This window comes from Patagioenas fasciata, chromosome 2, assembly GCF_037038585.1.
Source record: "Patagioenas fasciata isolate bPatFas1 chromosome 2, bPatFas1.hap1, whole genome shotgun sequence".
In the NCBI taxonomy this organism is placed as follows: Eukaryota; Metazoa; Chordata; class Aves; order Columbiformes; family Columbidae; genus Patagioenas; species Patagioenas fasciata.
The window spans coordinates 69814514-69838672 of NC_092521.1; the positions used below are offsets into that span (position 1 = coordinate 69814514).

Sequence of the window (24159 nt, forward strand, 5' to 3'; positions counted from 1 at the left end):
CCAGCCTTGTTGCATTTACAGTATTAAGCACTTGCCAGGAACAGGTAGTGCACATATCTGACATATTACCCAGACAAACTAAGTACCGAATGGTTCATTCTAGCTGTAAAGGGTCAAATTGTGCCTCAGTGGATGACAGATTCCAGCTCAAAACTAGGTGCTTTCCTGGACTGTTCCAAAAGGTCAACCAGCTGCAGATATTAGCTTACAAATAAAAAAAACCTATATCTTTTAAGAAATCCTTTCTGCTAACCAAAATGGGCATGGCACATCTCTGGGAGTCTGCAGTTACTCATTGGGAGCCGTTGGCTTTGTATCTCTTGCTATGTGAAGTCAACAAGAAACTTGAAACTTTGTACCTGAACCTATGGTCTAGCTGTCCACAATGATGCATTTCCATGTGTCTTCTGCTTAGTGTCATTTGTCTCCCTAAATGTCTTTCAAGGATAAACTAAGACACTTATGGGGTATTTTTTGTTCTCCAAGACACACTGTGATGGTTACAAGATTGAAAAATTAGCCTACAGTTAGTCATGGGACATGTGTTTTGTAGATCCATGAAGATCCAATGCTGTAGTGCCAGGGTATTCACTCCACAGGTGAATACTGTTCTTTTGTTGTGAATATTAGCTGTGATTTTCTCTGGTCTGTCAATCTGTTTCACCAGACAGCTGGGGCAAACTAAGGATTAGTAATGTGTGGTGTCAGGTCTCTCTTCAGGAGGTTTGTCTCGTGACAGATATGACAATACCAAGAAGACAAAATGTCCAAAGCGGCAGCACAGAGGTTAAGATCCCACCATCTCTTGCTACTGTTGTGGGCTATTTTTCCTGTCTCAAAAACTATTAGTTGTCAAACAATGTTGTGGGAGGTGTACATATCACATATAGGCACAGCTACCTAACTAGGCTCAATATACCACCTTCCTTGTCAACCTTTCTGAAGCCTTTTGAAAAGTCCCTCCTGCCAAAGATGCTTTTCAAATGAAAATATACTGCATTTGCTATAACAATGAATTTAACTCCTCTTAGAAAGCAAAATGTATATAATAAATGCAGTTCCTTCTGGAACAATGGTAAATGGACTTCCTAACTATGTGACATAGTCCTAGATATTCCTAAGCAGCTGCTTGCAAATGTAGCTTTCAAAGGAAAATAATCGAAGCCATGTTTTTGCACTTCTCCCTCTGTGTTATTGTTTATTTTAATAACAGTTTCGTAATTGTTCATGTATTTTGAATATATTCTCTTAGTCTGCTCCTTTTGGTAATATTTGTGTATTCCCAGAGCCCATATATCTACATCTACATCTACATCTACATCTACATCTACATCTACATCTACATCTACATCTACATCTACATCTACACATACTTTTTCATAAGTCTAGAAGATCATATCACAAAGCACACGGGTCTAAGCCTTTACCAAAAAAAAAGGAGAGGGGTCAGGGAAGAAAGTAACTTTGGACAAAACAAAATCAGTCTGAACAGTTCTTTTAAAAAATACATAGAACTTTTGTGCTTGTACTTGAATTATGTGTCACAAAATTAAGAACTACTGAAATTATTTCTTTCGGTCTTTCCAAAAGGCAATCACCTTTAAGCTGAAACCAAGCAAGGAACTTTCAACCCAAAAGGATTTTTGTTTGGGGTAGGGGGGTTGTTTCTTTCTTTGCTTGTTTGCTTTTGTTTTTTATGATAATCATGAAATTTTCTCAGCCACAAAATGTCAAACACACACTTTCAGGATGGCTTACTTAGAACTAAGATTTGAGAAAGAATTCTAAAATTGATGTGTTTCATTTTCACTGCTTAAGAGCAGCACTGTGGTATTATGTGTCTGGTAATGGAAAAATGTGGGAGGTCTCTGTTCTCTCTATGTCTTGAGGAGACAAAAATGTGGTGATTGTCTAGGTGGAGTCTTTAAAAAGTCTTTTTCTGGAACAGTTTTCCAAGATATTTGCTCATCCTCAGCCTCATTTCTCTATTTTCAAATCTAAAAATCTTTTGTTTGATCATATCAGAATGCATTTTTTTAGACGTTGACCATTTTAAAAAGTGATCATTCTCAAAGTAGGTGTGATTCCCTATTAATGACCTCACTTTTTTTTTTTTTTTCTTTTTAATCACCTACCAAATTTGTTAGTAAAGACTTCAGATTCTTTGGTTGGTTTGTTTGTTTGTATTGTGGATTGCTATAGTAAAGCATGTCAGACTAAGAACTGATCCCAGGTGGACCACAAGAAAAACAGCCCTAACTATCTCCTCATGGACAACTACCTTTTAAAGATCTACATTGGAATCAATTTTAAATCCATCTAATGCACATCCTGCAAGTTCCAGTTAACGCACATTTTAAATCAAAATGTCATATGGTGTTGACTTTCTTGGAGAAATCAAAATATACAGTCCCATTACAGTTACTGTTATTGAACAGAGCTGTCGTATTATCAAAACAGAAGATTCATTTAAGGAATTTTTTTTCAGGGAATCATGCTGCCTGTCAGATTTTTTGTCCCTGATTTTTTGATAACTTGCCAAATTAAGAAATTAGTTTATGTCAATCCAATCTATAGCTGTAGTCAGCTAATGAGAAATGAAGTCTGTACCACTCCTTACTTTTTGAAGATCAGATATATCCAAAGGGAGAAAAAATAAACTGAAAACAAGACAAAAGTAAAACACATGCTCTTCATATGCTCCTCATCTCAGCCCCACGTTGGAAGATATTTCCATGCGAATTCCTCTCTGTTGACTTATCTCTGGAAGAAGGGCTTATGCAATGCAAGGGTGGAGCACAGTCAGAAATATAAGAAGGACAATTGTACCAGTCAAAAGTTACTGAGAAGTATAATTAGGGAAACTAAGCTGTGCTTACTCTGAATAGATGGGACACCAAAATGCTTCTCTGAAAAACACATGAAGTGGGTATAACCAGTGCTGGCTACTCGTTTTGCACACAGACAATCTCAGTTGTCCCAGAAATGTGCCAGGCTCAGCAGGAAAAGGAGCGGGAGCGAACGCTGGAGCTCTGCAGGCTGTTTTAAGGCCTGGCAGCTGTACAAAGGCTACTTATGAACCCAGGGGATGCAGGGACTTTGCCCACACGGCATCTTTCTCTTTAATATTTTGCTGTTTCTGCTGCTGTGGTAACATGGGTGGGAATGCTGCCAAGTAGCTAGTGGCGTTCAGCTCCCCATGCAGGCATATGGTTTCTGAGGGACAACAAGTGACTGGCCTAGGCTGGCTTTACAAGGAAGGGAAATGACACTGAAGAAGGAAACAGCAGAAAGAAGTTTAAAATGGACTTGGAATATGTTTGCCATACCGCTCAGCATATACTTTGCATCTCAGAGGCACGTACATATATGGTCCACTGAGCTCTTAGGTCTGGAAGGGTGTCTGACTCTTTGGAGAGTTTGTCTTCATCACATCCGTGAGGTTTCTGCTGCACCGGATTTACAAGGGACAGAGGTTCTACTGGATTGGCTGTTGTTAGCGAGGGATCCGCTTACTTGCATTTATCCTCATTATCCTATAGCACAGCTTGCCTCTTAAAAAAGAACCCAGTTCTGCTGTCATGTTTTCGGCCCAGTTATGTTGCCAATACCATCATCGCTGAGTCAAAGTTATAGTGGGGTAACTGAGAGGAAACCTTTGCGTAGTGTTTCCTTCCAGAAGGATGGTGTACCTTGGAGCACTGCAGTCTGCAGGGGGCTCGATCCCTTGCTGCTCATACGAAAAGGAGTTAGGTGTCAAATCCATACAAGATTTTCTGATCTGGAACTTGACCCAACTAAGACATTTAAGACTAAAATTCCAACAAAGGTGGTGGCGATTAAGTTCAAGGACATATTTGCTCTTAAGCTTTCCAGGAGCTTGGAGCTGTACTTCTGTGCATGTCTTGAGTTGTCTCAGTCTTGGTGGAGTTGAGTGAGCAACTGAAGTCTTGCTTTGTACACATCCCTAACTAAGCCTACCATAGGGAAGGTCAGTTCCACGAGTGTCCTCAGAGAACACTGAGCTTTCGGGGACCTGTTTCTCTCCACATGCGGTGGCTGTTGCTGTTTGCTGCTGAAATGCAAAATTCCTTTCCTCTGCCTGAGCACTACATAGCAGCCTGCTTATTTGCTTAGAAGAGCTGGAAATTTTAATTCCCTATTTGAATAGGGAATATTCAAATATATTTGGGTTCAAATCCATTCAGTTTCTTGAGACAAAGCCTGGCCAGTAGGAGAGAAGCTATTCTGGCAACAGGCAGCCCTGTTCCAGCCCCATCACCAGCCAGGTGGTGGTTATGGCAACTCACTCCACACAGAGCTGGACAGGCCTGAGTTTTAGTTCCCCTGCTGGGATTTTTTTTTTTTGCAGTTCACATACAACCACCCCTGGTTAAAACACAGAAAATCAAGCATAGACAAGGGCCAGAAACCTGGTTGCCCTCATGCCAGGTGAGTGTCCTGAGCATGAGGAAACATGATTCGGTTGCTTAATATGTTATTTGTCTTCATAGACTAATGAATCTTGTTTTCTGCACAGTTGCAGCTGGAGGATGAAGAGCATATCCCTCCAGCCCACTCACACTGACCTAATTTAGAGCTGCTAACTGCATAATCTCTGGGGAGTGGGGGGGTTCAAGCCCCCTTCCCACGCACACTGTGCAGCCAAAGCAGGGAACTACACTTAGGACATCCACTTCCCAGGTTACAGCTTTAGCAGCTGGGTGTTATAGGAATGTGTGGCAACTATGGCAAAGGAGGAACATTAAAAAGTATAAGCCCTGCTCAGTTCTCTGAAAGGAAGGGGAAAAAAGGCAGAAGTGGGAAAAAAAATGCTTACAAAACTATATTTTGGAAGGGATCTGGTTTGCAGATCCTAACCGAATGCAAGTATCTCCTTGCAGGTCTGTCAGGTGGGATTTAAGGTTCCTCTCCCCACCCAGCCAGATTTATTGGCTAAGTCTAAGCAGGTGCATGCTAAGCCGCTTGGGGTTGTTATTGCAGGCACCTAACACTCTTTGTGCACTTTATGGATCTATGGCACAGGATTCAGACTCTGCTCAAAGGCCTGACATCTTAAACACAGGGTATTACACCAGCTTACGCTGAGTCACCTAAGCCCTTTTATTGAATCTGGCCCCAGTGCATTTTTCAGGCTTATTTGCAGAGCGGTAGGTATTATTACCAGCAGTAACTGGGTTAATAACAGGGCCTCCAAGAGAGAAAGCAATTTGTAACACCTGTGATGCTCTGACTGAAACATGTTCATTATCCCTGTTCCTGGTTATGTAATAAGCAGAACAATAAAAAAAAAAAAAAATACTTCTCTTTGCAGAAATCTGTATGATACCTGCTGCCTCTATATGGCCACTGTATCCTGTTTGCTCAGTACTTGCGCAGTTACAGTTGCCTGGAATGTCCTCAGCAGAATGCCCCTTGAGTTATAGTAACTAGGCATGGATTGAAAAAATAAATACAGCAAATGCCAAAAAAAAAAAAAAAAAAAAGAGAGAGACATTTATCTTCACTGTGGACAGACAGTTGTTGTTGCACACTTGAAGGCTGACAGATGTAGTTTGCTGGCAAGTGGGTGAGAAAAAAGCAATATCCTAATTCATGTTTGGGGGGAGGGGTGAGGCTTTTCTTCTTCAGTTTGAGAGAAAAAGTTCTGAAAACTCTCAAAGTTGTTCTCGGCAGCTCTATACACAACATATGGTCCTTCCTGAGCTTTTGACCATTCCCAATGTGGGACTCCGCCAAATGAAAGCTAAACAAAAGTTACCCTTACAAAAATATTTAGGAAGCCCTGTTTTAGAAGTGAGTGCACATGTTGGCTGTGACTCAGAGCACACCCACACACTGGGTAGACAGATTAGCATCTAAACCACTAGGCAAGTTCCAATTCTCACTCAGAAGGTCAAAAAAGCCTGGGAAATGGCCATTGCTCCTTTTCTCCTCAACACAATCATTTTTTTCCAGATTACAAAGTCCTTTTGGATGGCATGGCAGCAGTGAAGTCAACTGCTTTACTGCCATAAACAATTGCATTCCAAGTTGGGAACCAATTTTGTCATTTCTAGACAAGAGAATAAAGAGGGAATAAAATAAGTAAAAAAATAAAACCCGACACACCAATTCCAAACCTTTTCCTTTGGATTTGTTTGTTGTAACATTTGTTTCTGCTCCACAGAATCCACTGGGATTTGTAAAACATTCACTAGGGAGGCCCATATTAGATGGAAGAGAGATGAAAGCCAAAAGCCTCCTTGATAATATGTTTGTTTTGTCCAAAACCAGAGAAGGTCAAATCTGACGGTTTTTTGTTTTGTTTTTCATTTGGTGTGATATTATCAGAACACAACAGCTCAAAAGACCAAGACTGCCATATGCATTTCACTTGGCTTCCACATACTGTAGCTGGCCTGCTTCCAAACCACCTGTGAATAATGTCCCTGCAGCTCCTCTGTGTTGCCAGGAAGGTAACGGGTGCCCATCTCCTCTGCCCTCCTTCCCCCACTGAGAAAGCACAGGAATGGAGTTTCGGGTAGAGCTAATAGCACTAGGGACCTTTATGAGGTCAGAAATTAACTTGTTCTGAAGTCTGAGGTACTTCCTATCCAGGGGAGAAAAGAAAAAAAAAAAGCGGTCATCCAAAAATTTCTGTACTGATGCACATTTAATGGGTTGTTACTGGAAATGTGTGGGTTGTCCTGAAACCCTAGGTTTAGTCTTTTCTAGAAACCTCAGACATTCATGCAACCTAAAACATTAATATTTGTAGAATGAAAAAACAAAGGAAATAAAGCTCAAAGCTTCTAGAGGTGACAAAGGTATATAAACAAGAGTGAGGCAGAAGTAAGGTCAGAATCAAAACCATTTTCAAGATTCCCAGCCATGATATCAAATCGAAATCTGATTGCAAAAGGAACCTGGCTAGTTAGGCAATATATGACATCCAGTATTCTGAGTTAACTCTAGAGTTTTTGTCTGTGCTTCTACTGTTGTGGTCCAGATAATGAGGAGGCAGATAACATACAGTGGGCATGGAGAGTGACAGCAGACTCTGAGCAGAAGAAGAAAGAGTTTTTCATTTTTATTTTTTTTTTAATGATAATGCAGGAAAAGGATCAGAAAATCACAACGATGCAAATTTCAGTAATATCAGAACAGCTCAGAGCTCTATTCACTGCTTCAGACTTGCTGTGACAGAAATAACAACAAATCTACAAGGTGCATGGCTATTATTAATATTGCAGCTGTACAGACAAAGCAGAGGTCAGTTAAATTTTTATTTGCAAAACCATGGGTGGAAATACTAACCTTGCTGGCTTGCAATTTGGATTTCTCTTCCCCCAGCATGGCTTTTCTCTGAGCTGCCTGTTGATCTCCGCACTTCAGAGGCAAATGGCCTTACCATCACCCTAGGGAATCCTCTGCCAATGTTAAAACCAGCAGGAACAAGGGAAAAAAATAAATGGCAAGGATGAGATATTTTTCTACCTTCATTCCTCCCACTGGTGCTGTGTTCGAGGTAGTCCAAGAAGTTGGACTGCAGCTCCCACTTAATTCACGACTGTAAGACAAACATCTACAGAAGTGTCTAGAACTGATCCTCAGTAAAGCCTGCTTTTCTTCTGCATTTGCAGTGTCATTTCAACAGGCTAGCTCTTGTTGCCTCTTCCAGAGTAATCATCGTGCATTCAACAGTGAGGGTTCTCTTGCCAAAAAGTTTTTCTTATCAGGATTATGCTTTTACAAGGAGAAATGTCAAAGAATCTATATGATTAATCTTCTGAACTTTTCCTGTTAATAAATACAGAATTCCCTCTGCTTCAGAAAGGTTTTCCATTAACGCTTTTCCTTCAACATTGAGTGGAACTTTTAAAGTTTATCCGAGTTATTTGCGAGACTATTCCTATTTGGATTTGGGGTTTATTTTGGTTTGGTTTGGTTTTTAATTAAAAAAACACCACCTTTCAGTAAGAATACTTTTATTTTCATTCAGTTTTACTTTATTAAATAAATGAGGGCAGATCCTTTCCTCCCATCATAGTTCTGCAGGAAGGAGCTACCCAGTCTTCCTATGAGCAGTAGTTCACACTCAGAGAAAGCAATACTAGGCAATTTCGTTATGCATCATTAAAGAGAAATTACCAGCGGTGGGGGGATGGGGAAAAAGGCACATTTCTATAGGACGTGCTGTGCATGAGGATCATCCTCGGAAGGAGCGAGGGACCATTACTGTAGGGTGACATTTGCCATGGTCATGACACAGGATGGGCTGGCAGCGCCTGCCTCCCTGTTGTTTTGTAATCACCTAAGAGGACAGGAAGCTATTGACCATTAAGTCTGTTCTAATAGCTAGTAGTCATGGCTTCTATGACTGAAAAGCCTATGGAAACTGTGGTTCTGTTCTGCCATTTCAGATTTTGCCCGTAGCATTTGTTTATACATTGTGGGAGGGCTCAGGCAACTTGGCTTCCTTCCTTCCACACCTCAGTATCATAGTTTGTTTGTTGTTTTTTCCCCGCCTCCTTGTTAGCTTTTTCTTCCTTTGCAATACCAGCTTCACTGCTGATCACCAAGGGCCCCACTCTGGGCCATGGGAGGAGAAGACCTAGGATGAGGGCTGGTGGCCAGCTGTCTCGGCATCTCCCCTTCCACCAGGCAGGCCAGAAGGTTGGGATGATGCATTGGGTTTGCATGGTGAGGTTTTGGTAGTGGCATGGCTAGGGGGTGGCTTCTGTGAGAAGCTGCCAGAAGCTTCCCCCATGTCTGACTGAGCCAATGCCAGCTGGCTCCAAGACAGACCCATCACTGCGCAGGGCTGAGCCCAGCAATAGTGGTAGCACCTCTGGGATAATGTATTTAGGAAAGGAAAAATAATGCACAACTGCAGTCAGAAAGGAGGAGTGAGAATATGTGAGAGGAACAGTTCCACTGACACCAAGCTCAGTGCATGAGGGCAGTAAGTGCTCCAGGCACTGGAGCAGAGATTCCCCTGCAGCCCATGCAGACTGTGTAAGGCTGGCTGTCCTTCTGCAGCCCATGGAGGTCCACAGTGGAGCAGAGATCCACGTGCAGCCCATGGTGGACCTCGCACCGGAGCAGGGGGATGTGCCCAAAGGAGGCTGTGACCCCGTGGGAAGCCCACACTGGAGCAGGCTCCTGGCAGGACCTGTGACCCTATGGAGACAGGAGCCCATGCTGGAGCAGGTTATCTGGCAGGAACTGTGACCCTGTGGGTGACCCACGCTGGAGCAGTCAGTTCCTGAAGGACTGCACCCCATGGAAGGGACCCATGCTAGAGCAGTTCAATGAAGTACTGCAGTCCATGGGAAGGACTCACGTTGGAGCAGGAAAAGAATGTGAGGAGGAAGGAGCATCAGAGACGTGCAACAAACTGACCACAACCCCCATTCCCTGTCCCCCTGTGCTGCCAGGCATGAGGAAGAAGAGAATTTGGGAGTAAAGTCAAGCCCAGGAAGAAAGGAGGGGTGGAGGGAAGGTGTTTCAAGATTTGTTTTTATTTTCTCATTGCCTGTTTCTGGTTTGATTGGTAATAAATTAAACTAATTTCCCGAAGTCAGGTCTGTTTTTCCTATGACAGTAACTGGTGAGCAATCTCCCTGTCCTTATCTTGACCCATGAGACTTTCATTATATTTTCTCTCCCTGTCCAGCTGAGGAGGGGGAGTGATAGAGTGACTTTGGTGACCACCTGGCATCCAGCCAGAGTCAACCCAACACAGATGTTTTTTTACCTCCAAAGGGTTCCTGGTGGGGAAGTGTGCCTGGTCTTCCAGCTGCTTGTGGGTTCAGCTGGAGGCATCCAGCCCCGAAGCAAGCGTTCAGTCCAACGCTGTGCAACAAACGTTGCTTTTATGACCTGTTGAACATTTTCCATCATTTTGGAAGAAATTGGCCAGGCTGGACTCTCACAGCTTTACCCAGACCACCTCGCTGGTGCAATTCACTCTGATTCTTCATTAGAAATGCCACTGTTATTTATCAGCCAGCTTTTGGTATTTGTAGCTAAAGTGCCCAGGTCAATGAAGGAGAAAGATGAGCAGGATTCTCCCTAAGCATCTTCTCGAATGACCTTTTGCAGCTTGAGCTCACCTGCCATACAGGTCAACCCACGGAAAACTGTTCCTCAGAAGCAAAGTGAGGCTACCAAATGTGTTCCATTGGCCAGCCCTGACCTGAGTCAAAATTTGTGGGGAGCTGTTAAGTTGCTAAGCCACAGGCATGTCAGCAAAAGGAGTGGGAGAAAGTACAGGCTCCCGGTGGGGAAGTAGACTGGACAACTGCTTCCAGGTTCCAGAGGGACTATGAACTGAATATCACTGTTGTTTGATTTGCTGTCATTTGTTTTTCTCTGCTGTGTAAAGGATTAGCAGCAGCAGCAACTACCAGACAGAAATCCTGCTGTCTCCCAGCTGTTGCTGAAAATATATAATATTCATGTGTAAAGTCAAATTTCTTCAGCTCTACAAAAAGCAAGACATACGTGTAGTATCCAAAATTTTCAAAACAAACAAACAAACAAAAAGAACCACAGTCATTTTAGCAACATGAAGTGTCCTCTCCTTAACACTGGAGCATGCCATTTTCTTAAGTGTATTAGATTCTGTTAGGCTGGAACAGACAACACATTTAATGCCCCAGGACTTCAGTGATATTTTGAACAATAACTTTTACTGCTATCCTGGTATTATTGCTTGAATTCTTAATGAGGCCAATGAAACTGTATTCATCAGATTAATTTCTCTGAAGTATTTTGTCTATTCTAGGAAATGAACAACAGGTTACTATATAAAAGAAAAACAGTGTATATGAGACTTGAAGCAGAGCATATTAGCAGTAATCAAGTTCATGCTGATTATCTTTGCAGACCCATAGGTATGTGTGGTGCTTTGTAAGCAAATATTATGACAAGCCTGTGCTTTTTTTTCAGCAGGCAATAATCTATCAGATGACTCATTCCATTATCTTGATTTTATATGCTCAGAAAATCTAATATTGAAAACCTGGAAAGATGCACCAGACTAGTTACTGTGATGAGTAAGCATACTGAATGCACCACATGTTGTCAGTGAAAAGGCAGGGCTGCGTTTCCATCTCAGATACACAATTCAGTATTTTCATACCATATATGTTTTAAAGGTGGTCACCATGCATTTTACTAGATTAAATCTTGTTTAACCAAGGGAGGAAAACAGATCTGCAAGGCATTGTTTGAATCAAGTACATTGCTATATCTGCTGAGACCATGTCAACACTACAACAAAACTCTTGCAAATTCTTCCTGCTGCCCCATAGCCACAGTCCTTTCCTAAACTGGGGTGCAGATGTTTACAAAACATGAGTGTTGATTCCTAACAGAGAAAGCTAAAAACCAACAGCAGAGTGCAGCTACTTGGCAAGTTCTGTGAGCTTGAAGGAAAGACAACTATCAAATGGAGTGGATATACTAGCTTCTTCCCTCCAGAAAGATGCTTGCATCATTTCCCACGGTTACTTCTCTGCACAGAACATATCTGTTGTGTTTTCTGTCAGATAAAATGAGTTAAATGGAAAGCTGATTCATGACACTGGAATCTTGAGAGGATAAGCTTCCTGGCAAAAAGGACTTCTCTCTGGTCTGATTAACACTGATGATCCTGCTGGGAAGGAATACTTAATAAATAACATACTACAAGCTATAGATATATATGGTTGTAGTGGATGTTGCCACAGCCCCCTAGGCACAGTGGCAGAACAGCCTGCATGTGCTAAATGAAACAGGGCAGTTCCCAGCCTGGCAGATTGGGTAGCTGTGTGTACATGGAAAATTTGACTTTATAAGGATATGGCAAATTCCTTCCTCACTTTCTGTGCCACTGGAAGATGTGTCCAAGATGGGTGTAGTGATTTTCCTGAGTCTGAGCCACAGGACATCTGCTGGAGAACTAAAGGGAGGAGAATTTCTGCAAGTAATTGGTGGTGACGGATGATAACAACTTCTCCAGGGCTGTGGCCTCTCCACCGTGGGAGGGGACCAGACTCAGAGGGCAGCTGGGTCCCAGCCCAGCTCAGCAATACCACCTTCAAATCAGGCTGTGCTGGCTTCTTTCCTCATATCTCCAGGGTTTCACCCCCACACCACTGCAGACCTCTTGCCAGCTGTGTGCTCTACCCATCCCACAGTGGAGGAGCTTATGGCTGGAGACCCCTCAGATAGTGCTCCATATGTAGGTTGGCCAGATCAGGGTTTCATGTAATCTACTGTCAGCCAGCGAGTGTAAAACATACAGAGTTGAGTAAGGTTTTTCAAGTTATAAGCTTAGCGAAAGTATCTAACTTTAAAAACGAAGGACAGGGAGCTGGCTCTACAGTGGTTACAAAATGGAAATGGTTAGCAGCTTTTAAAAGAAAATCCACTGTGTCTGCAAAAATACATAGAAAAAAATAGGAAAGAACAGATAAAGCAAACGAAAAGGAGAGGTGAAAGATACTACTTTCATTTACTGGTAGGATGCCAATTTGCAATTACTAGATATTAAGAAGGTGAAAGGTGTGAATTATAATGACAAAAGAGTCATTAAGCCAAATTTCAAAAAATATCTTCAAACTTTGCCTTGTTTCTGATGTAATATAATCTCATTTTAGATCTATATTTATCTTTAAAGGAGTGAATTAACCTGCTTTGCAATTGTGGACCAGTTTATCGTGCTTTTGCTCACGATGGGGGAATAGTGTCACAGGGCAGTTGCTACAGGGCACTCAGTACACCCAAGTGGTTTATGTTGCCTTGCACAGGCAATCACACTGTCCCTTGGCTCTTTTTTGCCTCTAAATCTTGCAGCCACTCCTAGTGGGATCCCAGTATTGTCATACCCTCTCTGTCCAGTTCCCAGAAAAGCCCAGCTGCATTTGGAGGTTTAAGGCCACTTCTGTGGAAGACAGTATTAGTGTTTTACTAATAACCTATGAACAGGCTTTTTTCAAAATACTATTGATTCTTCTACTCACATGCACAATACGTTATAGCAAAGGCTGAAACAGGTCCATTTCCATATTTCTGAATCTTTCCTTGAAAACACATACATTCCTTTCAATCTAGATCTCCACCACTGGCTAGGAACAACCTGCTCTGTGATGAGGAGGCTTTTTCTTCTCTTCCAGGGCCTGCCTTGCCATAGTTTAAACTTTCCATAATACTCACAGATCATTTGGTCTACATGGATTTCTAGATGCAAGATACAGCAGCATTTTGGGATCATCTTTTTGTTTGGTTGGTTGGGGTTTTTTTATTTTCTTTGTTTGGCTGTTGCTTTTTGGTTTTTTCCCCTTTTTTTTCTTTTTCTCTTTTTTTCTTTCACTGTCATGCATTGTGAGAAGATATCCTTTTAGATCATTCCCAGCTGAAGGCAATTTCTCAATATTTGGCTTCCCGGTTGTTTCTTCAGAGCCTTATCTTTCTTCCTTTTTTGCTGTTTCTTGTTTTTTCTTTAGAACTTTTCATTTAACACTATGTATTCAGCCAGGAGACCATCATACAGGCAGCCTGAGCTCCCCAACGCTGGTAACAAGTGGTGGGACCATAATGACAAACTCTGGTGCAGATTCTTCCACATTTAATACAGTGGATTTTTTTTTTCTACCCTTAATGTTTTATTAATAGTGTTTCTTTTCTGTCTTTACTCACCACCCTGCTTTCCTGAGATTGTAAGAACTGCAGAACTTTCTGGCAGATGTGAATAAAACAAGGTTCAAAACCCTTTGGGGGTGTGGGAAGAGAGGAGGAGGACAGGCAAGCAGAGAAGCACACTGAGAGCATCATAATGTATTCCTTATTTTCTTAGGATGAGAGACGGAAGCATATCATGGATAACTTTCTCCTCCTCCACAATATTCCAAAATAAAATTTTTGTAAATCCAAATAAAATGTCAAAATTTGAGTTTGTTGAAGGGAAACATTTCAATGAATCCAAAACAAAAGTGATTTCAAACTGACTTTTTTTGAGAACTTGAGAACATTGCAGCCTTCTGTTCTTAAGTAAAATAAAAATTAAAAAAATAACCCTCTCCAAAACCCTGTGGCCCTTCATGGGAAAAACAAAAAACACCTTACTATTTTTTTTCTTTTTTTCCACTTCTAGTCCCTACTAAGTACATAAACGAATCTAATTCATGTATCAAGTCAGTTCAGAAGATAAGCATATTCAGTTGTTGTAACAAAGCACTAATTGCTCCTACGAGTTCCAAACATCTGAACAAAGGCAGGTCTAGCAGATGCTGGGGTTTTTTTTCACATCATCTCAAACCTCTTGACTAATTCTTCATCCACTGGCAAAGACTCAAGGAAAGCACTTAGATGAAAAGCAGGGAAATACTAAATCTTTAGCTTATGTCAGTAAAGGGATCTAGACTTTTTCTCCTCATTATAATGACAAAGACCATTGCTGTTCCTGTTCATCCATGTTTCCTATGCAAAACTCTTCTGGGTGTTGCTTTTTCTAACCCACGATTCAATTCTGCCGTCAGGAACGAAAAGTTCCACAGCTTTCCCACGTAGAGGATGTTACTGGGGCTTTGGTTTTTTTTTCCTGCTTTCCTACTTTCTTTCCACTTTTGGACTTTGGTTGAAGCTGTTTAAAATGAGAATCTCCATGTTTATTGGGAATCCAAAGATTCTGAAAAAGGACAATCAAAAAGTTTTTTTTATGAATGAAATTGAGCTTGAAAGTCCACTTTCCACCACTTCCATGTGGCTTTTAAGATCCAGTGAGAGGAGGGACCAATAATGAGATAAAAGTCTGGGAACCACTGCTTGAGTCAACTGGGATTTGAGGTTTTCAGGCTCTGTATTACAGAGTCTAAAGCTAAGTATCGGTGAAGATAAAACCCCAGGGTTACCAGATCTTTGCTTCTTGGGCAGGAACACGATGGGGTTTTTATTCCATATGGAAAGGCTGTGCAAGGATCCAACTGAAAAGTCCACAAGTATTACAAGCGTTACAAGCTGTGGGAGCACCATAGTCCATCAGGTGTCTTCTCAAGTATCCTGTTTCGTTGGTATCTTTGGGTAATTTATTTTTTAACAGTTACACTTTGGAGAAACATTTTAGTTCTTATAAGTGGAAATTTCCAGTATAAAAATTTTGTTGGAAAATCCCCAGTCACTCTGACTTTTGCTGCCTTTGCCGGACATATTCATTCTTTTAAGATTGAGACAGGGTTCTTAGGAACAAATGGAGTGTGAATGTGGCAGACTTGGAGTGAGATAGAGGGTTTATTAAACATCTGGAGGTTTCTCTATATGGGTGCTGTCCTACAGGGTGCTATGACTACATCTTGTGTATTACACAGGTTTAGCCACATTTTTGTGAGCTATTATTAATGCTGACTTGCAGCATACGCCTTTGGAAGCAGTACAGTCAATGCATACCTGCTTACAGTGGGAAACTAAAAAGCCTCAAATTTCCTCTTGGCTGGCTCCTTCCTCCTACGCCCAACTTGGTCCATGCCATTTGAAAATAGAAGTTGACATCAAGTCATTTTCTATTGTTGGAAAAACACTCATAAGAAAACCCACATCCCCTGTTTTAAAGGCATTGGAAGGCTGTAGAACAGGTAAATTTGGAGACTTCTGCTTTTTAGATTGTTTGGACATGTGTCATCTCCATGTTTTGCCTGCATCTACTACTGTTTTAGCAGTCATAGCAGGAATGGGCACCTTAGCCACTTCGTAATAATATTAACCAGACCTCCTCCCACTCAGGTGGAAGTCTGATTGGATTTTCCAGTTTGGATTTATACCCTATGGACATGAGTTTAGAGGCACTTTATCTGCTCTTATGGCTTTAGTTGCCTTGTTGCTGAAGTATAAGTACTGCTGTGGTTATCAGTGTTACATTTGCATGGCTGCACAGGGATGGATGAGCTACTGTACAAAAAATTCGAGCTATTCAACTCAGCTGAGATGGTACAACTTGTTATTAAATGCAAAAATCGGACTTAAAATCAGAAACAGAAAACAGGATAGTGAAGACTGGCAGGTCAACAAGGAAAATGCCTGATAGATTTGGACTGGGCTCATTTTGCTATCAGGAGGAGTCACGTGGAGTTTGAAATCATCCATAGAACAGGCAGGTATCAAACTGCAGTTCTGTTCCACACATAAACCCTGATGGATCAGGTGCTCTGCTGGGACTTATCAGTACCGCTCCAGTTATTTCAGTGGTACTTTGATACTTCACAACAATTAAGGTATTTTTGGCTAAGATATGTTTCATTGCACAGTCTTAATTTTGCAGATAGGAAAGATTATTTTTAAGGAAGTGCTTACAGTGCAAAGTCTAATTTCTGCTTTGCTGGTATAACCAAGAAGAACAAAAATGAGACTTTCTATTTTAGATTCTAACAGCTACTTTGTATCTAATTTTGTACTAAAGTTATGCTAATTTCCAGCTTCATTAATTAATAGGTGCCATTAATGTTACATTTGTAAAAGATGAATTTTCTAATGTTCCCTTTGGAAATGGTTCTTCTTAAACCACCAGGTATTTTAAGCCACCTTCCTGTCCGAGATCGATTAACTTTTGAAACAATCCATGCGTAATTAAAAATTATTTTTGGATTTCTTATTTATTCATCATTTTCTAAGGTGTCTGAAACTCATTAGGATGCAAGACTTCATTTCTTAGCATATCCTTGAGCAGGAGCAATAGCAGCACGATTTGCTTCACTGAAGACAAATGTAATCCTTACAGTAATTGACCTACTGTTCACAGCAAAGAACTTCATTAGCCAATGTTAATTTGAGGCAGAAACTTGCAAAAATAAAATAAAGATAATATTAAAAAAAAAGAAAAAGAAAATTAACAAAAAAACCTCAAAGTGAAGGTTACTAACTTTCCTTTGTCCATCTTTCCATTGTGGCTTTGCCATTCCAGTGTTGTCTTTCCACATATCGCACAAGATGAAGCCATGTAAATTAGCATGGGCTTCAATAAAGGTTTCATGGATTATGTTAGCTGTACGTCTAATTACAGCTGTGGTTTTACCTTTGGGAAGACTGGTGATATTGTGGTGATCACTGAACCAATGTTAGAGTAATTGTGTAAATAAATACATCTTTTTTTAAAAGAAAAAGTAGCTGTTGTCTTAAAGCTACTTATGGCCTATTACAATATTTCACAACAGTTCATCCTGAGGATCAAGTCAGATGGGCAAGGTAAAAGGTGAGGTGTGCTTTGCACCTTCCCTTCCTTGCTTTGCTGCAGATGTGCTGGAAGCTCCAGCGCTGTAGTCCCCTGGGCTGCACTTCACACATCCTGTGCATCCCATTCACTCCCTCCAGCACTGGGGCTGAGTTGATGCAGGGCAGGAGGAGGAAGCTACAGGCTTCCTTGTAACCCAGCCCTGCCAGGTTCATACCTTGAAGAATGTCCTTTCATTTCTAGAAGGACAGGATCTGGTACAGGGCTAAGTCCCAGTTTGCTGCTGCTTGCACCACCACTTTGCATCTTCCAGTTGTTTTAGGGATGAAGCCACATGGTTACACTATGTCTGTGCAGCACCTAGATCATCATTGCCCTCCAAACCCACTCCTCAAAATCACATATTGCTTACTGATTAGCACTGATGGCAAATCTTAAGAAGACCCACCCAAGCCTGAAGAGAACAAGTCCCTAATACGCAGGATTGGGCAAGTCCACGCCAAGCCACAGGTTCCATCAACAGAAGTTTCCACACACCTGTATGTGATGTAGCAGCCCAGCATTCAGCAATGCTTTACCTTACTCAGTTGACTATTTCTAGTGGACAAGCTACAGATTAGCCAGACAGCTAAACATTTCTTCAGTGACCATCCTTTCCCAGGACAGTATTTCATAGAATCATAGATACTAATGATCTCCAGCAAGTTATTTTTCTTCATTTTTTTAACATGATGTAGAAATCCAGCTGACTGACTGCACACTGTGAATATCTCTTTACCAATGCTTTCATACTGCTACAAATATCAGCAGATTACTAAAAGTTCAGCGTGGAAAAAAAAATTACAAGAGAAATCCTGTCCTGATTAATTTTGGAGCTTCAGCTTCAACAGCAGCAGGTTTGAGATTTGTTATCACAAGGTGTGTTGCTGTAATTGAAAGCTGAAGACATTTAGCGCCATAAAGAACTGGAAAAAGGTAAAGGCCCTGAATTGTGGTGAGGCCATGTATTGTGGTGAGGAGATACCAGATCCTGTCCTTTGATCCCCAAAACAAAAGCAGAGAACATTACAGCCTTATGAGTTTGGAGAACCGAGGTGCAAGATGCTCTTATGGTTTTCCCTTTCAGCTGAGCACAAAACCACTGAGGTTCAGAAAAAATACAAAGAAAAAGAAGAAGTGAAGGACAGCATGTTTCAGTGGCATCTTCCTTCAAGCACGCAGTCCCTAAAAGGAGATGACATTTACATCTCTGCTCCTTTCTGAGCTTCAACAGCCTCTGCTATTGCAGCTCCCTGTGACTCATGCAATTTATTTATCTCAGGAGACATTATACATTTGATACTTAGTTCACTCCCATTTTGGATAGAGTTACTATTAGCCTTTCAGTTTTATAAACAGCTGTATGCAGATGATGAGATATCCAGGCTCATTGTTGTTCTACATGTGTGTAGGGCAGCTCAGTGCTCAATCACAAGCCCAGTGGGGAGGCAGGGCTCATCATGGAGGGACGGCCAACACAGCGGTGCTTAATATGGGATTTCAGCACAGCTGTTGCCAACAAGGCTCCCAGTTGGTTACTGGTTGATAGGGATGACTGGGAGCAGAGACAGGTTGCTTGGTTTTTTCTTCGGAGACCATTGCTGCTCAGATGCTGACAGCTGATTGCAGCGCTTGGTTATCTGCAGCACAACATTCTAGACGCTGTTGTGCATAAAAGCATCACAGCTCTGGGAAGCCACAGGCGGCCACGTCCACACAGGTCACCCAGAGCTCAGCAGCAGCAGCTGCAGTGATGACAGTGCAGGCAGGGCGACCAGCACCTTTCCAGTATGTCATCTGGGTCTGCAAACAGAGTGAGCAGGCAGAGCTCAAATCACTGCTACCACAGGCAGTGGCAGTGCATCCAGGGAAAATAAGGGTAAATGCAGACCCAGAAGTCATTTCTCTGGAAACAACCACATTTCAAATATTACTGTAAAAAACACTGGGAATGGCATGAGCTGACTGAAACGGAAGTTATACTTTGCTTTCCTTCTCCTTCTCCAGCATCAGAACTGGAATAATACACTTTCTGCCTGTGATAGTGTTTCCTATGTTATTTTTTCCACACTGTAATGCACTTTAATACATTAATTTTCTTGAAGAATGTAATGTTTACTTCCTTCCTGCATTTGGCATTAGTGAATGAAGTGCAAGCAAATGCTAACTGAATTCTCAAAGATGTGTATCTGTTCTTTCCTTTTTCTAATTAAGGTTCAACACAGCCAAATGCATGTGTGGAAAATCTTATTCTGATGCTGGAAACAAATGCAAGATTCATCACCAAATAAATGTTAATTTCAAATATATTCATGGCTGAAAGTAAGAGGAATAACTGTTATCTCAGAATCAACAACTGGAAGAGCTTAAAATTGAACTTGGGTCTAAAATCCAGAAGTCAGCAGGGTAGCAACCTTCAAACTGCTCATGTCTTTGCCATTTATCTCAACCCACATAAACAGACTTTGTATGCCTTGATATTTGGGCATGGACGAAAACAAGTGCGTAGGAGAAGGATTAAGAAGAAATGGGAGGGAACTTTCAGGCTCAGGGGATCTTGAATGACTTATGTTGAAAGAAAACAGAAATATCTTTGGTATGGGGCTACATAAAGCACCCATGCACTATCCCAGTTACTAATGTTTCTTTATTTCAGTGGTTAAGTAAGAATCAAAATTACAGCTTTATTGAAGTCACAGGCAAAATTCAACAAGAATGTTTGAAGTTGACTGTATGAGATCTGTGATTGAAAGATCACTTCATCAAAGAAGATAGTCATAAATGAACATTTAAAACCCATACTTAGTGGAATACACCTTGTTTTGAAGAAATAGGATGTTGAAAGTTTGTGCTTGTATTTAGCTTGTTCCAATCCACTTAAACTATCTCAGGGAAAAGTGGAAGTATAACTAGAAAAATACAGTGAGTGTCATAAATACTTGATCAAACCTGTTGTTGATACCTTTTGCTGATCCATCTCTGCTTTCTTAAGCGTCATGAAAGAATATTAATTTTTTCTAGCTGTGATGATTTCAATGCTCAGTGGTGAAGAGCAACTGCTTAATCCAATTTTGAGGAGGGAAAATGCTGTGAAAAAATGTGTGGGGTGTATTTTCCCTCATTTTGCTTTAGCTAGATATATGTAGCCCCTTTGCACTTCTAGTGCTGTCAGGAAGAAAATCTTTCTTGCCTTCAGGGGAGAGGTGAATTCAACCCCAAGCCCTCAGTCCATCAAGCCCTTATGCATATTGAACGCTGTGTTTCTGATCAAGGAGTCAAACGGTTATCACAGTAGGAAATGCCAAGGAGAGCCTCAAGGACTCAGTCAGCAGTTGAGAGAAAGCTAAGAAGCTATTATATCTCTTGACTGGAAGAATTACAGCCATGGACACTGTCTTGGATATGGGCATGTAAGTCAGGTCAAGTCTTCACTAGCACGAGCAGTTACAGCTTTCAGGTCTTAGAGTTTCTGCTCTCAGCTTATAGAGGAGACTGATGTTTGGTGGTGTTTCTTGTTGTTGTTGTTTGTTTTTTCCAATATGCTGTATTTGGAGCTAGGATTTGAATCTCCTCAGAGCTACAGAGGATGCAAATCCTTGGTCCTACCAACAAGGTGGATGGAGCAATAGCCAGCCTCGCAATCTCAGTGTGTGTGGCAGAAGCTGAACTGAGTGGCATTGCCCAAACTCAGGTGATTTACATGTGACTCATAAGTTGCTTTTCTTCCTCAGGCTCTGCACGTGTATAAACAGTAAGGAGACAGAGACAGGGCTATCATGCGTATAACCTTCAATTATGTCTGTATGTGTCCAAATATACTGCTGGATTTCTGAGAATAAAGAGGGTCACCTCATGTGATGGTGTCTGGGTATGATGGTATCTGGGCTGCAACACTGAATAGTTTAGACCAGCTTAACACAGGGGCTTGAAAACCAAAATTAAGACTTTAGTGCTTTCCAGAGAATTCCACTGAACTGCACCTGCACAAAGGTACTGCCTGTAACAGAAGCTATAGTAGCATTACTCATGTCCAAAGGGAGGTGAAATCCTCTGTGATAAGCTTGTGTGTGCACCAATGGGTGTATCTGTAATTATAGGCAATGAGAAAAAGTATGGCTTGCTCGGTAACATTCCTCCTCCCATCATGCGAGACACAGACAGGAACATGCCACATGATGGAGTGGTCACACTCTGATTTCTCCTCTTTCTCTCTGTGCTCCAAACTCCGCTGTCTGCTATCAACTCCTCTCCTCTGTTCAGTCTCGGTTTTGAGCTCTGCTTGCGGCTGAGCAGACAACTACCTCCAGCAGTTCAGTACACAACACGTATCACATGCTTGTTCTTCCGTTTGCCCTCATCTTAATTTACATTACTTCCTCTCCGCAGGGAATCTAATTTGATCTACATTGTAATGCTCAAACACACTTATAAGAGTGCATCATCATAACAAAGATAAGTAGTGAGAGCAATGTGGAGTGTTTGGGAGCATCCGTGGGAAACCATAAGCTGCTTTCTGTGGAAAAAGGTAAAACTCTTGAAGATAACCTTGAAAGAAAGAACCGTGCAGTGGGAAGGTTGCAACAGACAGTAGAAAGGGATGTGAAGACAGATGAAAAACAGAGCTATGGAATGAGATCCTTAGCGATGGGATTCGTATTTTGTGTTTAAGTATTTTGGTTATTACTGCACATGATTTCAGTGTCAACACACCAGAAACCACAGGAGCACATGCAACAATAAACTCTCAGGTCAGTTTACCAGGGCTGTTGCAGCTGGGAGTTCCACTGTTTTCTTTACAGCTAATGTCACATAGGTTAAAAAAAAACTCAACAAAAACAAAAAGCCACCCAAATCAAAACCCCTTCATTTCCAGAAGTTGTAAATGATTATTACTGTGCTGTAACCTAGTGTAAACAGGTTCCTGGCCCGTGACTAAGACTGGTAGGCTGTCCTGCAATGCAAACAGCAGCGTGGATGTCTTCCAAAGGCGTTGGACGCAAGAAGGGCTGTGCTGGGCTTGGAGTCCCAGGCATCCAGTTTCCAGCTTCTTGTTTGACTGAGAGCTTCAAGACCGGGGCATTTCTACAGGAAATGGAAAGTCCAAGGGCTGCAAATTTGCAGCTTGATGAAAGCTCCTTTGTTCCAAGAGGAACCGGGGACACCCTGGTCCGTTTCCACCTAAAGGGCACATCCACAGCAAACGAAGGGATGCGTTTCTCAGGAGGTGCAAGTCTCTGTAAGTACCACCCACTGTGAACCGAGAAGGACGGGCAGGATCAGCACTTTTCTGTAGCAATGGTCCGGGTTTGGTCCTTTTCCCTTCGCCCCCCCGGCATCGCTGCCCCGCGGAGGGCGCAGCTGCGGGAGCCGGACAGTGTTGCGGCCGCCAGAGGGAGCGCAGGCCCCGCGGAAAAGCAGGGGAGCACGGTTCCCTCCGGCAGAACGGGGGGAAAAATAGCCTTAAAAAACTGATAATCGTCAAACAGGAAATAAGTGTCCAATTCTATCAAAGCCAAGCTACAAATGAATCGATTTTTTTTCGGCTTAAAAGCTAATTTTATTTTTATTTTATGATTTCAGGCCTCTTTTTTTTCCATCAGGAAAAAAAAAAAAAACAAAAAACAAACAGCAAACAACAAACAAAATGCAGCAGCGTTTCCATAACCTTATGGACTCCCAGAAGTGCTAGAGCTTTGAAAGATTTTTGTTGTTGTTTGTTTTCTTTTTTACCCCTCCAGGTCTTTTTGAGAATGATAATTTTGTTTGTGACTTTCTTCTGTGCTTTTGGTAACTTCAGGCCATTTTTACAGGCTTGGCTCTTGTGGTTTGACTGATCTCAGATCTCTGACTTGTGAAGATTTTCTTTGCTGTGGATATGCAGAGTATTTGGTGTCGCAGACGTACATCCCTTTAAAGGCAGTTTTCATGTCAAGGGTTTATGCGAATTACACTTCCTGACGGTTTGTCACGAGAGTTGCTCCTGACTCATCCATGAGTTACTCACCTGCAACAAAGCACTCCACTCTCTCAGCCAGTACATTCACACACCAAGTTACTCAGAAATATCTACCTACTGTTGTTCACACCCTCTCTTCAGTTCAAGTGTTGACTTTACTCAACAGGTATTTCTTTTTGCATCCAAAATGAGATTGTACTGTTCTTTATTTCTGCTAGGGCACGAAAGTGAACAGGGCTGAGCAGGAGCCTTATCCTGATCTTGTTAATCATCAAGCACTGTAAATTACTTGTAAATACAGGGTTAAAAACCATGTAATGCAGGCAGAAAGGGAAGCAACATCTTTTATGTTTAGAAAGACACTACACACCTTGCTGGTACAAGCTATAGCCATGAGAATCCATGACCAAGCACAGCACACTTTGATCTAATTTATCAGTTTATCTAATAAAATCTTCTCTCTTCAAATTATTCCTTCTTGAACTTTACGCTTTAGAATCCAATAGAAACCTATAATCTTTGCAGCTGCCTTGTACAGGCATTTGACTGGATGTCCCAGGTAAGTAATGGCTACGAGAGCTCCTGTCTCCTCCGCACCTCTGTGCCTCAACTATCCAGATCATTAGTTTTTAGCATAGACATTTGCTATAAGTACTAGTTGTTAATTAAAATAAAAGTCCACGATTACATCATGTGAAAGGTATTTTTGGCTTCCAAGGAAGCAGCGTATTGACTCATCAGCATGGTCTGCTGGCCAAGTATAGCTTTATTTCTTACCCTTTAGTTAAATTACTGAAAAGGCAAGTAGCCAACAGAAAGACAGGGAAAATATGGACTGACACAAACCTAGAAAGACAAGGTTGGCAGAAATCCACAGTATTTTTGGCTGTAAATGTCTAGTGGCTTTCCTGGCTCAAACTCTTTCAACAACATTCAGGACACCTTGAGATTTGTT

General features: G+C 41.6%; 1 protein-coding gene across 2 annotated transcripts in view; it reads left to right on the plus strand.

Annotated features, from left to right (window-relative positions):
- Positions 1-24159, plus strand: part of PTPN3 (protein tyrosine phosphatase non-receptor type 3) — a 171720-nt gene that overhangs the window by 1949 nt on the left and 145612 nt on the right. The window lies entirely within an intron of this gene.